The sequence below is a fragment of the Leptidea sinapis genome, chromosome 4, assembly GCF_905404315.1.
Source record: "Leptidea sinapis chromosome 4, ilLepSina1.1, whole genome shotgun sequence".
NCBI lineage: Eukaryota > Metazoa > Arthropoda > Insecta > Lepidoptera > Pieridae > Leptidea > Leptidea sinapis.
This window is the reverse complement of record NC_066268.1, coordinates 13,225,826-13,238,532: the sequence shown is the minus strand read 5'-3', so window position 1 is coordinate 13,238,532 and position 12,707 is coordinate 13,225,826. Positions and strand designations below refer to the sequence as shown.

At 35.0% G+C, this 12,707-nt stretch overlaps 2 protein-coding genes across 8 annotated transcripts in view; both read right to left on the bottom strand.

The window, feature by feature from the left end:
- Positions 1–12,707, bottom strand: part of LOC126979898 (endonuclease/exonuclease/phosphatase family domain-containing protein 1-like) — a 301,297-nt gene that overhangs the window by 148,615 nt on the left and 139,975 nt on the right. The gene's annotated exons all lie outside the window — the stretch shown is intronic.
- The window catches only part of LOC126979897 (GTPase-activating protein skywalker), a 100,358-nt gene that overhangs the window by 51,038 nt on the left and 36,613 nt on the right, over positions 1–12,707 (bottom strand). The window lies entirely within an intron of this gene.

Below are 12,707 nucleotides of genomic sequence, written 5' to 3'. Positions count from 1 at the left end.
TCGAACCCACAACCTCTGGCGTTCCGTGCCAGTGGTCTAACCAACTGAGCTAACCGTTCGAGTGACATATCGTCATAAAATCTTGTATGCTTTGTTCAATTCTCAGGTTGTGGCTCCATTTTATTTGTGTATGAATCCTAGAAGTGATAACTACTACCTACTTTAAAAACATAACATATAGTTTCCAACAGAATTCTGTTTATAATGACCCGCGCATTTCACACAGTAACTGCACTAATATTTAATGCGTTTATATATAGTATGTATTAACTAATGATTTTTATTTGTTTACATTTCTAATTATTAATGATCCGATTAATTACGGCTAATTTAATTTGATTAATTACACTTTACTGTAAACAACCACACAGCTGTCATGTTACTAACAAAGGCATCATCGTCCCATACAAGGTTTGCTAGTAAGATAGATAAGATATAAATATTTATATATTATGAGTAATTCATACATTAATATTAGTAAAGTACATTCCATATATCACTATTTTCTTACACCCAAACGAAATCCGACAGGTCTCAATATTCGGCGCGTGCAACCTCAAAATTCCATCTCGAAATAAAAGAAAATCTTTCGTATGTAGTGTCGAGTAAATAAATAAATACATTGCCGGCGGTTAACTCCGCGTATAATATCGATGATACTATTCTCGGCAGAGTAAATACAGAGCTGAATCAGTCGGAAATAACTTCGCGTTTTACCATCGCACTGGCCGCTGTAAATCTTTCGCAGGCGCAAGTTGATTGTGAAAAACACTGCTCTCTCGCATCTTTAACATATTATAATTTATGTTTAACATTATTGAGTCTCGAGGTAATTTAAAAATTCGTAGATTCTTAAAGATGAAGGTAGCTACAAAATTTTACTTTTATTCGATTTAAAACTTAAGGGAACGTGGAAGCGTTAGCTCTCGTCACTGCTAACTTCCGTTTACTTCCAGCTCATCTAGCGGTTTACTTGTTAATTATTATCTAATCCGGTTGAATATGCCAATTTAATATATTGATGATGCTATTGAAACAGCAGCACTGATGACCCACCTTAAATACCCGAAACGCCAATAATGATAAGCCCATGTGATACTATCGTACTTCAGAAATCATCCAGAACGTTGTATCATGTAGGTACCTAGGTCTCAGGGTAATTGTTATTAGATACATATTATCGACTAGAACAGTAGAAAACTTGCGAGGCCAGTACTCAACAGTTCTCTTATATCCGAAAAAAAAAAGATAGCTCACGAAAAGTCTGAGTTGATTTGACTAGCTTATATGCTACTGGTTATATAATTACAGTTTAAATAAACAATTATAATCATCAAGTGATTTTGTTTAATAGAATATGCGCAAGAGAAAGCGTAGGTTTCAAGCGCCCTTGTTTTCTGGAGTAATTTTATTTAAGACAAATGAAAATTTAAATACCTACACTTATAACTGTTATGATACAGATGACAGAATATTGAATTAAGTAAATAACGCAGATAATCAAAAACCAACCTGTAGCGATGAAAACGTGAGATTCAAATTAGACGCTCGCGGTGAAGTCGTGAGTGACACTTGAGTAAATACGGGCAGCGATGACTTAGCACATGATTTGTATCAACAAAATAAAGTACCTGTACCTACTAGTCGACGAGAGTTGTAAATATAACTTCAATTGCAGAATTAGATGCATGAAAATATATTACTTGCTGATTATAGGAATTAACAAAATATCTAGTAGGAAGGTAACTTTTTTTATATAAGAGGAAGAAATGGGCAAGAGGCTCACGTGATTTGAAATAGTAAGGCAACCGCCTTTAAGTGGGGAGTAAGCTTGACGGTCCCTAAGTCATATCGGTTCGGAAAAATTTATTCTACAAAGTGGTTGTTCGAGGCAAGAAGTTCCTCGCTAGCACGTTTAGTAGGTTGTAGAATGCCAGACATCAAAATGATGCACGCGGAACTTCGAAATTTAACGTGGAATTCGGCTTGAACGTGCATACTATTAGCATCAATTCCTGATTGCTCAAAGACAAGATGATATCGTGATCGGGAACGACTGAATTACCTACGTAGCATCAAAAAAAAATTATGCTTGATTGCTATGCTTTGTATTGTAACGGAACACTCACTTATTTGATAGTACGAGAGATTACTCCTGTTACTGGATTGCTTCGTTGCTTGTGGCGGCGTCATGGCGAGGGTCGTTCCCTTCGCTGAATATAGTCGAGGGAAGCCACGGCTAGTTCTTATGTCATGCTCGTGATCGGGTGCTGTGGCTGGATGATAATATCATCGAGAGTCCTGTTTTTGTTGCTCAATTGGTTTATTTTTATCGATTATATTAATTGTTTATAAAAATAGCATTTTTTGAGCGCTACCTATCGTTACCGTAGTAGAGAACGTCGCCTTCGATATATGTCGATTTAAAAAATCAGCAAGACTTTCTTGCCACTTTTGCATCTTTACCAAAGTGTTGGTGAAGGGCATAAAACCTTTGATGCTTTTACAACAAGATAACATAAACAAAACAAGAATGTCCTTCTTAATGATAACACACTAGACTAAACATGCAGAAAAACATATTTATATTTAATAACAGAATAGTCAAATACGTTATCACACATTGTTAGCTGGGCTTGAATGTGACATTAATGACAAAAATACAACAACAGCGAGATAGCGCTGTTTACATTGATAATGAAACTAAAACTACAAAATATGAGACTCAATCTGAATATTATTGTATTACATGTACCAATCGTTAGAGGTTAGTACAGGCAAACATTTTATAGCGCGCGGGGGAGAAGAACGTCTTCCTTACTAGTCTTGAAATACGCAAGCTTAGCGCGAGTAGTGTGTAGGGATGTAGACATCGTATCTACAAACGAATCCTTCGATCGATTTATTTAAATATCTGTTTTTTAAAATACTACTACTACTAAAAATTTGTAAATTTATTAAAATTTTATATTGATATATCTAATATTTAAAATTTCGTGTCCCGGTGTTTGTTACCAAACTCCTACGAAACGGCTGAACCAATTTGTAAGAAATTTTCTGTGTATTTAAATCGGCCAACATCTTTATTTTATTTTTTTATAAATTTTAATTTTTTATTACGATTCAGCATTAATTACAACTTCAATTTTTCACCCGTCTACGATAAACACCTATATTTGTATCGCGATATTTATATTATTCGGTTCCGTGCACAGATTCGCAAATGGGTTGCAAGATATCACTTAACAACAGGTGACCCGTACGCTCGATTGTCCTCCTATTCCATAAAAAAAAAATGATGACAATCGAATATAATAATAATTATTGTAGTACGATAAATTTTATGTACCATATATTGGGTAGGTCTGAAAATCGGTCGTCATCTATTTTTATTACTTCATATGGCAATACAACGTTTGCTGGATCAGCATATAATATATATATATGATATTTATTATTATTTAGTATTCAGATTGAAACAAAATTATATTGTAATTAAATTATAGTTGATTTAATAACTCTTAAGTGCTAGCCGGCAAGCAGTCTCAAAAACCGCACAGCCTCCTCGTGTAGCCTTGTTTATCGCGTGCTTATATATTTTTACTTACTATGGTCGCGTATCAACAGATAAGCTTCACAAATATAATATATAGATTATGCGTTTATATTCATCATTTATCCCCACCGTCTGGATTTGTTGCGTTCCCCTACATTGCGGTTTTCATGGAACTTTCTTCCACTGACAACCAAACTGTGGAATGAGCTTCCTTGGGCTGTGTTTCCAGGACGATATGACATATTATACCTTCAAAATGATAAACATTTGATCCTTCTTCTTTTTCCCAAACTTAATTGGAAGTCCATGCTCCAATTTTCAAACTTGTAATTCAAAATATTAGAAAAATTTGCATTCGCCACCAATACATGGAATAGCACACATATTTATATTTTAATAGAATTGTTAAACTTTAAAGGACACTAACCCTCATAAAAAGTTAGTTAAGTGACCTAGATAATATCATATGCCAACTGATAAGCGTAAATAATAAAATGATAAGACTGTAAATGAATTTTCATTTCATAGTTTACTTCTGTTGTATTATAACATTTTTTGTAATCATAGTATTGATAATAGCACAGTGTACTTAATAATAGTAAACTTTTAATTTTATCAGTTGTTCTAATGTTTTTAAAAAAAAAAAAAAAAAAACAATACTATTGTTACATATATTATTATATCTATTAATAATTTGAACTAGGAACATAATAAGAACAAAAATATTATTTTATCGGGTCTGGTATGCCGTTTAGCAAGAGACAGAAATACGTGTAAACCTTTAGAGGAGGCTTTTGTCGACAGACAAGCTGTCCTACACAAACATCCAGTTGCCGATAGTTCAAATAACAGAATAGATTAAATCAATTAACGGCCGTTTTCAATAACCTACCTATCCATAGTTTAACTTACGGATACATTGCTGTCACCGTTTAATGACAAGATCTTATCTATCCATAGTTATGTCCAATATAGTTATAGTCCACTGCTATCTGTCAATAGGTTATTGTTATATAAATAAGCGTAAAAGTATACATTTGTTTACTTCTAGTAAGTTAAACTAAGGATAGATAGGTTATTGAAAACGGCCGTAAGTGTAGTAAGTAGGCACGTATATACTAATTGTAAGGAAAAGCAGCAATAAAGGCTTTTTTATATTATATTTATTCTATTTTATGATCTAATTGATATGCTGATTTACTTTTCTAACAACAATATGATGATACCGGTTTAACCGTTTAAAATATAACAAAAAAAAATAGAAAAATTCTCTTGGAGAAGTCCTCTTAAGAAGAATTTCTTAGGGCAGCAAATTCCCGAGCTTTTCAGTTATTCGACATATAAAAAAACATAAAAAATACAACTTCATCACGTACTACGTCAATTATTATACATCATCTGACTGTCAACACAACCTTCATTCTAATTCTACTTGTTGAACAGGACATATTTTGCACTACTTAGAGAAAAAACCATAACAAAATTCTGATAAGACAGACCAAATGTAAATGTTTGAGAAGATATCCAAATCTTTCTTTTGTTCATCGCGAACAAGTCTCCGAGGTTCCAGAAAGTTGTAGTCTTAGGATGTGAATCGAAAGAGTTTGAAGTAACGTTAGTCGAACAAAAAGGTTCAGATTTAAGTATTATTTAATTTTTATATTTATAAACGACTTGGCCAATAAACATTTTCACTCAAATTTTTCCTTTATTGGTGCAAACCCAATTTTTTTTTAAATTATTCAATATGCATCTTTATTAACATTTCACGCTAAATTTCATCGGCCGTTCCCAATATACTATCTACAGATAGAGATTAATTACTACCTTCTACTGTCAGTAATTAGCTGTCAATAATCTGAAGCTGCCCCAATATACCCGATAAGTCATTATTATCGCCCTATATTGAGACGCGTGAATTGCAATATCCATACAAACTTCTATCGCTGGTAACCTACACGTCCTCCCATTGACAGACAGTGTGTACGGATAAAGTATATATAGTTACCGTCGATAAGTTTATTGGGACAGAAAAGTCAACGATAGTTACGATTTATTTTTTATCTCAAGTAGGCCACAACCGGAGATAGACTAAATACTGGGAACGGCCGTTAGGCGATCAAATTCACGACTTGGGACTAGTTATTGCATTAAAAGTTATCTTTTACAAGTCATATGGACATCATAGTTAGAAGTTGTAACATTTTTAAAACCATAACTGCTCTTAAACCTCACCATCTGGATGTGTGGCGGTCCTACACAGTGCGGTTTTCAAGGACCTTTCTTCCGCGTACTACAAAATGGGTATCTTCAAAAAAAGCGCGTACACCTTCCTTAAAGGTCGGCAACGCTCCTGTGATTCCTCTGCTGTTGCAAGAGATTGTGGGCGGCGGTGATCACTTAACAACAGGTTTACGCTCGTTTGTCCTCCTATTCCGTTAAAAAAAATGCACCAATAATGCTTTAGTTCCCTCTGTTTTAGAATATTGCTTTGGAGCCCACACTACCAATGTCATATCGATCATAAAGAGCGCATACATTCCTTTTATTGCTTGCGGTGCACGAAGCAAAAGTAAGGAAACTACATACAACTGAATACTTTAAATTATCATATTAGACGTCCGCAGTTGGATTGCTGGCCACATGTTGTCTCGCATTGTCTTTGCTGTACCAAGACTTAAGACTAAAATTGTAAAAGTTTCATATGTAACATGGTACAAACAATTTGGGCATTAATAGCTTGTTGTTAACGCGGATTTGTCGCGATGATAATATTTTAAAGCAAAAAACAAAAACAGACATAATATTATTTTACAGCAGCATAGCTTAGATATTATGGAAAATTATCGTGCAATACTCGTTAAGAACTATCATACCAAATGCACAGTACAAAAAATTGCTCCTCTAATAATTTCCTTCTTTCATTTTTTTTTTCGCATAATTGTATACGAATTAGACTTAAATAAACAAGTGTGTGTTGTATTTACCTGCAATTAGAACTTCATTATGAGATGGTAATATATAATTTTTGTGAGGTCCAATATGTTTTTTTTATGGAATAGGAGGACAAACGAGCGTACGAAAGCTCCTTGAAAACTGTGGAGGACCGCCACACATCCAGATGGTGGGGACGGTATCCTAATTTGTGGTGTGGCGTGTTAAGGTGGAATTCGGCGGCAGGAATCAGGTTAAACAACTCTTCGGAACACTCCCCGTGATAAATGCGGTGGAAGACACACAATGAAGCGACTTACTTTACTGTGTCCCTGACAATTTCAGCTGCTCTGCGTTGTACGCGGTCAAATGGATCGAGCTGATACCAGATGCAATTTCTGATGGAAATGTGTTGGTAAACCATTCAATAAATAAATATTGGATTCCTATTGTAAGACAAATCGGTAGTCAATACATTTATTTTCATTTGATTTGATAGATCATGAACAGACATCGAGATTGGCGCAATCAGTTTCTATATTAAATTGAGCAACGGTCTCAAGAGCAGCGGTCACATCCGTGTCGGCATATTGGCCATTGAGCAATACAGACCGTCCCTTTATTAGGTCGATCTATTCTGGTCAAATAATCGTTACTATTGCCAATATTTTTCACGATTGCAAACGAGAGCGCGAGACAAGTGATTCAAGTGTTGTTACTCTGATAGAGTTACAAAGTTATTTTAAATTAAAGAACTAACTATAACTTAGTCTAAAGAAAATAGGCGGGAGAAGACTAAAAAGGATAAGGACAGAAAAAGAGACAGATCCCGTGATGAAAGACATGATAAGGAAAGAAAACGAGAACGTTCTAGGAGCAGAGACCGTGAGCGAAGAAGAGAAAGAGATCATGAGAGGGAGAGAGATAGGGACCGTCCGAGGGAAAGAGATAGGGAGAAGGAACGAAGGGATAGGCATGACACAGAAAGACGTAGGGACAGGGGAAGATATTAAAAATACTATAGTCTGGTCATAAATATTGCTACAACTTAAAAACAATTAGGTATCACTTGAATGTTTGTTTATTGTACTATCGATAGATATACCAACACATACTCGGTCGAAGAACATAAGAGATCGAGGCAGCCGAGTGTTTTTAGATTCATAAAGGCGTAATGCCGTCAAACATAAGAAATACAATAAAAGAAGATTCCCTTTCGCGTATCATCCGAGACAAACCTGAATCTTTGATGCTTATCATCAATTAGTTAACGGAGTGGCTCGATCGCACTGCTAGTGGCAAAATGACAAAGTGCACATAGCTCCAAAAAAAACTTCATAAGTGGTGGGAAAAGTGCAACGTGGTGATGACAAGTCTTTTGTCTAAAGTGGAAAACTGCATCCGGTAATTAATTCCACAAAGACATAACAAACGTTTGAATAGAACACTTTTAAAGGATTAAAACGCGTAAAATTGTAACTGTGTTTTTACATTAGATTATAGTTAACCCAACGTTTCAAGACCTTTTCAGATCTCGTTTTCAGGTAGACTGAGTCCAGTCCAGAGTCTAGACCCAAAATCTAACTTTTACGCAAAAATGTAATGTATAAATACAGTTACAATTACACGTTAATCAAAGAAAATACTAAATAAAAGTAGTTTAAAAAACTAAAAATTACGCTTTAATTGAAAAGATAATGGTTGGAATTTAATTTATCGACGATAGATGAAAAGATTATATAAATTAACAAAAATATTATTTTGCAAATAGAAAAATGGTATAATTTTATCAAATTAATGTATTGTCATCGGTCCTCGATAAATCTACGAAGTTTGAACGAAAACTGGCCGTAATGGGTCGATTACAAACAAATATACATACAGGTGAAGCTTATAAAAAGCGTGTAAAAACACACGGTTTTAGAATGCCTGACGTCAACGTGACGCGGGTGAAGTTTCGCGTAGATTTCGCCTATTTCACCTTATGCCACCACTGACTCAAAATAACCAAAGAAACTTTCCGGTGAGCCGGTGATTCGGTAAATCAGCACGCAGTATACGAGCAGGGTGCAAGTTTGATAACCCCAGAGGTCGATTCGTCGCTGTTAACAAACGAGGCGCGTAAACAAGCCATAAGGTTATCGGGGTATCAATGTTGACACGCTGCGAGACGCGTTGTCAACACAGCCTTTCTCTTTCTCAGTTGCGCTCGATTCATTCTATCAAATACATCGGAAGATTATATAATTGTGCTAGATTACACTCGACAATGTTAGAATGAAGCGGTTTGTGTGTTTGTTGTTGCGAAAAGTTATCTTATGCAGCTCAGTGCAGCTCTGTTTTACTGCGATGTATGTGATTTAAGGCGAGGATTTGATGGCACTGATTGCACGTCAAAAACTACCAACAATTCGAAATAATGTGCCTCAGACATGAGAATAACGAGCGCAAGAAACAGAGCCGGCTTTTTTGTTCTTAAAAATATGGTTACAATTTTATATCGTATAATAAAACTCTAACTAAGATTTATTCTCAAGTCACCGCGTTGTGTTATATCGAGTCGATTTCTTTTTTCTATCAGCAAATCATTTACAGCACTAAATCCACATTGAGTTAAATATGACGATGCAAACGGTAGTAAAAGTTCTATTGCAAATTCTTGGAATATTCCTTTTTTGTTTAATATTTCACCGATATCTAGCATTGCATTTTAATAACTCAAAGCGAAAGGGTCAAATTCGCGTCGAGTCCATTTTAAATTGATCCCCTTAACTACCAAATTGCCCAATTGTGGGGCGTGGCCCTACATGGGGAAACACTGGTTTAGACATATTGCTTATTTTTGAAGCAGACATAAAGGCGGCGACAATTCAATACAATATTACATATCGAAATTGTTGACTAGGTAAATAATGCCAGAGATAAATCGTTAAAACTTTGTACTGTGTACAAAGGCATAAATGGCATTTATTTTCTCAAAATTGGTTCCTTTAGATTTGTTTTTGATGTCATTTCTAATAACACTACCGCTTCGGGCTAAAATGGCACTCTGATAGAGAAGTATATTAAATTCTGACCATCCGATACATATTATAAATATCAATATCTTATATATAAAATTCTCGTGTCACAATGTTCGTTCCGGTACTCCTCCGAAACGGCATGACCGATTGTCGACGCCTGCAGCTTTAAACCAGCAAAGTTTATATTTACATGTTTAATGTATTTTTGTAAGGGTTTACTGTTATGTCCTTCTTGTTCAATTACACGTGCGTCAGCAAGCAATAAATTTGTTTCATTTCTTTAATTAAATTAAAATACTACCTGTTGAGTGCTTCTACATGGTCCTAGATCAAGCCGGATATATAAGTTTTACCAATTACTTGGAGTACATTGGAAATTCAGCGATAATTAAAAGAAATTAAGAAGAATTAAAATCACAAGGTCATTGAGGTTACCGGTGTGAATTATTATGAAGAAGGTTCATTTGGATTGGACATAATGCATCAGGATTAAGTTGTGTTAAGCCTCAATTATTCTTTTTATACACCCAGTGTTCGATAACAGGTAGTATTAAGCTTAATTAAAAGGTCAGTACCTATAAATATTACCTACTAATGTTAATTGTGAACTAAATACCTACATTGTCATTGTTAGTTAATAGCAGGTAGCACACGTGCATTATAACTTGGTTTGTGTTAATTAAATATTTTATATTTGAAATTAAGTTAATTTGTGCTTACAAATAGTACTGTTGGTTTAAACCACATCAATTAACTATCTTAATAATTGACACAAACTGTATTGATACCTCATTAACAGTGATTATTATTATAAGCAATAAGTATCTACAGTGCAGATATTATTGTAAGTCTTAATGGAAGGTTGTAACTTAATTTTCTTGCAACTAAAATTGTAACATATAGGTACCGAATGTAAGAAATTAGTATCAACATATAATATTATATAGAGAGATATAAATATATCTCAATTATATAGGTATACTGTTAATTTAATAACATTTTATTACAGATTGCGTTCTAGATTCCTCAAATCTTATTATTTGTATATGTAATTAATTTTAAATAAACTGTAGCAATCAAGGATAGGTACATAGGCACCTTGTACATTGCAATTAAGTTAATTAGAGATAAGACTTTATATCGAGAGCTAATATTTGTGTAGGTTCTTAAATTGTTAGTTATTACCTATCTTTATTTAATTTGCATTGTATAACGTTCCAGGTTGACAAAGCACTAGTTCTTCCATAATGTCCGAAGAAAAAGAACTCATTAAGAAACGCGGTAGTTTCAAGGGTCGTCTCACGACATTCACCAGCTATTTGAGCACCCTGACTGCCAGTTCAATGACTGCTGCCGATGCAGGCGAGTTACAGTTGCGTATAGGTAAATTGGAATCCCTCTACGAGCAATTTGACGAGGTACAGTTGCGATTAGAGTGTAGTAGTGATCCTGATGGACAGATGATAGAAAGGAATGCATTCGAGTCGCAGTATTATAAAATGCTCGCTACAGCACACGAAATGTTAACGTCATTTAGCAAAGCTAATGAGGATGGTCAGAGTTCAAAACATACTCGGGCAAACCGCAACAACATTGTTAAATTGCCTACAATTCAATTGCCTAAATTTAGTGGTTCTTACGACAATTGGCTCGAATTTAGAGATACTTTTACAAGTCTGATACATAGCAATGACGACATTGATGAAATAAATAAATTTCATTATTTACGATCGTCTTTGGAGGGAACTGCTGCAGTGGTAATTCAGTCTATTGAATTTTCAACTAGTAATTACAATGTTGCATGGACGTTGCTGTGTGAAAGGTTCAATAACAAACGGTTACTAGTACAAAATCATGTAACATCTTTATTTAATATTGAACATATAACAAAGGAGTCGTCATTTGCGTTGAAGCGTATTATCGACCAAATAAATAAAAATTTGCGTGCATTAGAATCGTTAGGAGAACCAGTCAAACATTGGGACACTCTTCTTATTCACATTATCACACATAAATTAGATACTAAAACATATCGTGAATGGGAGGAGTTTAAGGGCCGATTAGACAAGGATGCACCTATATCCTTTAACTCCTTCATGAATTTCATACGTAGTCGCGCAGATTTAATTGAAACTTTAGAATTATCTCGAAATAGTGCTTATAATAGTCCCAAAGAGTGCAATAAATCTAATACTAAAATTAAATCTATGATTTCCGTTCAAAATAATCACAACAGATCTAACTCTTCGCTCTCGCTATCTCAAGTATGTCCTAAGTGTCACGGGGAACACACTTTAAATAATTGTCCTCAATTTTTAGCGCTTAGTAATAGTGCAAGGTTACAGCTGTTGCCTAATTATAAAATTTGTTTTAATTGTTTTCGCAGTGGCCACTTTTCGAATCGGTGCAAGAAACCAGGCTGTAAGATTTGCAGGCGTAAACATAACACACTAGTTCACGTAGCAGAATTGAAACCAAACCCCATCGCGAACTCGGCGCCGCTGACCGCTGTACCAACGGCTACCAATGATAACAAACCGGTTTCGTCACGTCCTGCCTCTAGTGCTGTTTGTACTGATGACTCAAGCGCTAAGTTGACTCTTTCAGTACATGTCCCGGGTTCGATTCCCTGTGAAGTTTTATTGTCTACGGCGTTAGTCAAATTATTTGATAGTGAGAATCGTGAACACATAGCACGTGCTGTACTAGACAGTGGCAGTACGTCATGCCTGATGACGGAAAATTTATGCAAACAGCTTAACTTGCCTTTACATCGTATAGATACACCTATACTAGGCATTAATAATTCTTTGTCGCATACAAGTAAAGTATGCAGCGCACCTTTGAGCTCGTTATGTGAGGATTATACAGTTGATGTTAAATGGTTTATTTTGCCATCCATCACTGATAAGGTGCCTTCAAATAAAATAAGTTTATTGAATCTGAGTATTCCGTCTGATATTTGCTTAGCCGATCCTAATTTTAATCAGCCTGCAACTGTTGACCTTTTGATTGGAGCTGATCTGTTTTGGAACCTGTTAGGTACTCAACGCGTTAAATTAGGTCATGGAAAACCGGTTCTTTACGAGACTAGACTTGGGTGGTTAGTCTCTGGCCCGATTAACAGCGGCTATTTACCAGGTTTTTCTCGGCATATCAAATGCAATTATCTTCAATTAGATATGATGAACGAA